At 34.4% G+C, this 5,710-nt stretch overlaps 1 pseudogene; it reads left to right on the top strand.

The window, feature by feature from the left end:
• Window positions 1-3,778: 3,778 nt before the first annotated feature.
• LOC125817996 (putative glycerol-3-phosphate transporter 1) lies at window positions 3,779-4,814 on the top strand (annotated as a pseudogene).
• Window positions 4,815-5,710: the final 896 nt, after the last annotated feature.

Below are 5,710 nucleotides of genomic sequence, written 5' to 3'. Positions count from 1 at the left end.
AAAAAACTCCATGCCAAGTAATAAATATCCTTTCAAACTCCGACAACTTAGTGGTAATACTTGAGTTCTTTTACTAATCGGCAACTCATTAGTAAGTTTATTAGAGTATATTCAGCTATACGCCAGCATTTCATGTCACTTTTTTTTAAAAATAAAATAAATATATTTTCTCTGAATAAAATAGTTATATGCTTCGAGCTTTTTGCACTTTGGTAATTGTTTCCCAGAGTGGTAATCTTGAGAACTTTTTTGCAGTTTATTTCACTGCGGCGTTTATGCATATTCCTAAATAGTAAGTCTATTTATGATTTCAATGTGTTTCAGTGCAAATACTATATTATAAAGAAGTGTGCTTTACTTTGTTATTGTTTTCAATGTAGGTTGTTGTTATTGTTGTGTGCCTAATTGTTGACGGATTATGATCGGGGTTATTGTGTCATTATAGGCGAGGAGCTGCAAATTTTGCAATGGAAAGTTCAAATATGCACTCCAGAAATTTCAACAGGTTAGTATTTTTTGTAACTTCTTCGGTAATATCCGTTGCAATGTTCCTCATTTGGGTGTCTACTAAAATAAAGTGAAATGATGCTAGCTTCGGCCATCAATTTAACATGCCCAAAAATCTTGGGTATTATGCTGTTGACTTCTATATGGTGTGAAATTGACTATAATCAGGATGTTGACGTTGGTCTACACTAATAAAGGGAGCACATAGACTTCGAATAAACAAGCAATTGTGAAAGCATCTTAGTGATAATAATAAATGTATTAGATTTTCTTCTATAATGAGTAAAATATGGCTAATATTTGTACAATAATAGATTTTGAGTGAAGTTTGTTAGTCTTCATCTTATTCTCCACCGCTTTCTTTTTAAGTGATGCTAGCCTCACTTTCTCACTCAGAAATTGGTAACTTAAGTTCTTGTCCCTGCCAAAGTCACCATCCAACTCGAATTATGAGAGTACGAATAATAGAACGGGTGTATCATTAAAATCGTTCGGTGCATATTCTAGAAGCATGCTTTTTTTCTCGCCAATTGCTCTCAAGATCTTTCCCTGGTTTCCTTTGTCATCTTTCCACTTTCTCCTGTTGCTGTCTTTCTCTATGATTTTCTTCTCGAAAAGAAAGTGTAACTGCAAGAAAAACTCAATTGCTGGCCATGGACGTCATCAAACCCCTTGACCAGCAAATTTACTCCTTCACTATGGTGTTTAAGGACCTTTATGAAGGCTATAAAGCAATTGGACTGTCAAATTCCAGTGATAAACGAGGTAGTTCTTATCTTCATTTTTAGTCTTTTTTATTACTTCATAGTTGTTAATAGATTCTGTTAGCATTTTATGATGAGAATTGCATTGATAACTGTATATTTTCCTAAGCAATTTATGTCGGAATTGTAATGAATTGCCTCAAAACAGGATTTGGGATCTATTGGTGACTTTACAAAAAATCAGCCCATTTTTTCTTCACAACCTCTTTCACAATGTCTCCTCTATTTCTCTTGAGAGTTATTTATTGGGTTCTTATCTTTTTGTTTCTTTTTTGTCCATTTTTATCTTTCGTTGATGATTTGATCTTTTTAAATGAAATATGGTAAAGACTTCAACTGTACAACTCAACTTAATTGAGGGTTTAATGAAATATATGTGTTTTACTCAATAAATCAGAGATATATTTTGCATTTCTCCTCCCGTTTTTCATTTTTGTGGAGGACATGAAATAGCTGACACTAATTTTATTTGTTTAATGAATTTAATATGGGTGTATTCCACTGCCGGGAAGTGTGAGACAATGCCATCAACAAGATTACTGAATTTAAAGACCAAAGCACTGCTCTGCTTTGAGCAAGAAGGAATGATATGGATTTGGCCAGCAAATGATCCACCTGCATCTACCCTTTCTTTTTAACTACGACCTTCTGGATTTCAAATTCATGCAGAGGTTTGAATGATCACTACCATTAGATTTTCAGTTGTTTATCTAACAACACATGTTTGATTATTTTGCCTTATAACTGTTTTCACTGAAAATGCAAATAGACGATAGTCATGGAACTTCTGATGGAACATGAACTACTTTTAGACAATCTTCTGGATCTTCCACATGCTCCTTTAATTAAGGATGGAATATCCCAAGATAGTTATGGACATGGTCATATGCTGCTTATAATCTAGATGTTTAGTATAAATCAATAGTTATTAAAAGAGTGGATTGTTCTTCTATTTATTTTCATATGATTTTTCAGAAAAATTGATTTTTTGGTACAAGCTGTGAGTTTTAAGACATAAGAAATGCTTTCAAGTTGTGCATTGTGTAATATATGAAGGTCTACATACTTATAATATACCTTTAATTTTTGTTTCAGCTTGGTAAAGTTCTTGACTCCTGCATCTGGTCTGCAAGGATATTGGGATCTATATCCAATAGATATGGTCCTTAAGACCACCTTGTATGGTTTTATCCACCATTGGCATTTCAAAGCCAGGTAAATTGGAGGGATAGAGCACTAAGCAATGTTCAGCTTCATCAACTGCATGTTTGATTACCTATATTACGATAGAAGACACGGTTATTATATCGAATGTCACTGGATTTTTCTTCTCTGCTGAAACACATCCCCTTCATGCAATATGTTTGGAGACATTTTGCTGAGCAGGTTGGTTTCTATCCTAAACTTTAACATGATTACATTAACATCTTATAGAAGTCATCAGTCAGTGACATCATGAAATATTGACTGCCTGATCTATGAAAAGTTGCATTATATTCTGGACATTGGTCTTGGAAATTTAAAACATGCAAGCATAGAACAAAATCAGAGCTTGAAAGGTAGGATTACCATCACATGGCTCTAGAAGCTCATAGTCGCAATAATTTAGATTTGGAAACTCTCAAATTCCTGGAAGTGCATACACTGCCTAAAATAGAACCACATAATTGTGAGCATGATCTTATGAAATAGAATTTTGCCAAGAATATCAAATCAAATTCACCTTCTATAAAAGATGTTACTATATTTTTGCTTCTTCAGTAAGTATAATGATGCAAAGAACTTTCCCTTTCTAAATACAATAAAGAGGTAATCAAAATGAAAGATATGTTCTAACATTTTCCCTCTTCTCTATAAATTATATACATGTTTTAATGAAGACATATGATTGTGCTTGGCCAGCAGGATCGCATGCTCAATGGCACCAATAATTGGAACCTGCAGTGTCTTACAATAAGCTATGTTTTGAGGCTGTAGATAGTGGAGCAAAGGAGCTACCATTCTGCAAATAATATAATTACATCCATTCTAAAAAATAATAAAAAAAAATATAATTACATCAATACCAGGTTTACTTTTCAAGATGACTTTGATCTCTTCAAAATTCAGTCAAGTTGCTGAGAAACTCTCACTTTCTGCAGTTACCATATTTTTTTCTTGTGAGGAGATACTTACATGATCTCCGCCTCATCATCTAGAACTTAATTTGTGCATTTCTATCATTACTGTCGGAAGGATCGAAGATCTTACATCGTGCAGGCTCGAGTGAATACCATGCTGCAATATCTATGTGATGAGGTGCGCTCTCTAGCTAAAGAAAATGACTTTTTTATTCTTTAGTGGTATTTTCTTTATCCTATGCCAAGTGGTGTGCACTTCTGTATGCCTAAGCCATATTTGGACCTTCACATAAAACCTCTCTTCCAAGCTAAACAGATACATATTTGATACAGAAAATTCTTATGGTAATTGATTAATGTATCCACTTCATATAGATTTTGGCTACCATGCTAATTGAAAAAACCACAAGCATTGTGAAACAAGCACTTGATCCCCAATCCCATGGGTTTGGTCCTAATTTATCGTGGCAAGGTAATAGTATCATTTAGAGATGGTTGGTTTCCATTTAATAGCCCTGATGGAAATGGTAATCTTGATGTGGCTTTCCTATTTGTGTCTGCCATCAAAATGTATATCTCAGGGCACTTAGGTTATAGAATGGATTCAATATTTTTTTCTACAGTGGAAACATTAGGAATAGGTTTATTCACAACTCTTTTTAGACTTGGATGTTGGGCAACCGTCCATAGTTCCTATTACTATCTGACTATCCAAATGGCTGCTGGATTGTTCCAACCCACTAGATGTCCTTCAGTAGTTGCAATGATCGAGAATTGGTTTTGCAAAGAAGAGGTGACTTATAATGAGTATTTAGAATGCTCACACATCTATTGGGAACCTTACGGAGTACTTAGTCCGCATCAATATTATTTAAATACGGATGGGATCGGTCAATGATTGTTCCTGGTATCCTTATTGCTTTTTAGTAACATGATAGTGCTCCTATTGTTACCCGTTCATCCGAAATCATTTAGGTAATAAAGATGAAGTGTTATCTCCAGGAAAAGAAGACGAGGAATTGAATAAACCTCTCTCAAGATCAAACAGAGAAGAGAAATCCGCTGTGGGTTTTAGAGAGCATGGAGGATTCCAGGAGTTGCGCCATTTGCTTTTTGTCTTTGTTTGGTGTCTTACACATTTCTCTATTGTGGCTGCCATACTACATTAGCCACACAAGCATGCTAACTGTTCTACGCTTGTCATGTTAGATATGTTCCAACGAGGAATCTGCTAACTTATCAACATTGTTTGATGTCAAAGGGGTAGTAGGTGGAATCCTCACAGGCTATATATCTGATCAGTTTTGATGACAGAGCTATAACAACTGCTAGCTTCATGTATTGTGTTATCACAGCTCCATGCCTATTTCGAAGCTACGGACACATCTCCATGACTATAAACATCATCCTCATAATAGCCTAACATGTGTATTAGAGGAAATTTCAAACTTCTGAATACTTGTACGACATGTATAATCTGAAATGGATGAAGACCACCTTGTCAGTACACGTTTCACTTCCATCTATAAATTCCATCATCCAATTTCCCTTCTAGCTTCTCTATTTGTTAACATGAATAGTTTTTTCTATGATTTACCTTGTAATGTGGATGTATAATTCAATTAACTCTCATTAAGCTTTATTGAGGTTTAACAGCTGAATTCTTGCGTTATTTGTTTATTTATTTGTAACTCCTGACATTCCTTGCTTGAACATCTCATTCGAAGAGCTTTGAGATTTTCTATTTTTGCTAATGCAGTAGTGACACAAGAAGTTTGTTCCTATACAATATAACTGGTTTTACATTCTATTTTTTTCTCCTAAAAGATTGCAATGGTGTTTTACCCTTTTTGCTTAGGAGTATTTCTTCAATTGTCTTGCAGAATTTTACGGGAGATTCTTAAAATGATTTGAAAATATTTATTGGAAATCATATTGGCAAATATTTACTTAACATGAAGAGCATGATACTATCCCTCTTAATTTGACAAGCTACAAATTTGACCCATTGTTGGCACTAAATCAGATTATGAGTACAAACGTTGTGCTTGTGTAATGTGGTCATTTCGCTGAATAGTAATTAATTTGGACTCAATATTAAACTCCTAAAAGATTCATAGTTCCCTTGATATTGTGTTGTATCAGCTGTCGAGAAAAAGTTGTCGAAAATATTATTGTCTTCATGTAAGATGACATGCATTGCTTGCAATGAAGAGAATCCAAGACCAGAGTTATCATTAATAATCCTGCTGGTGAGGATGTTTACAAAGGAGTCCCTAAGGTAGGTGTTTTTTGTCATTGTTTAGTATGTTCCTAGCT

Source organism: Solanum verrucosum, unplaced genomic scaffold (assembly GCF_900185275.1).
Source record: "Solanum verrucosum unplaced genomic scaffold, falcon-dt-bn FXZP01000386.1, whole genome shotgun sequence".
Classification (NCBI taxonomy): domain Eukaryota; kingdom Viridiplantae; phylum Streptophyta; class Magnoliopsida; order Solanales; family Solanaceae; genus Solanum; species Solanum verrucosum.
Note: the sequence above shows the minus strand (reverse complement) of the source record. Positions and strands in the feature narration are given on the sequence as shown.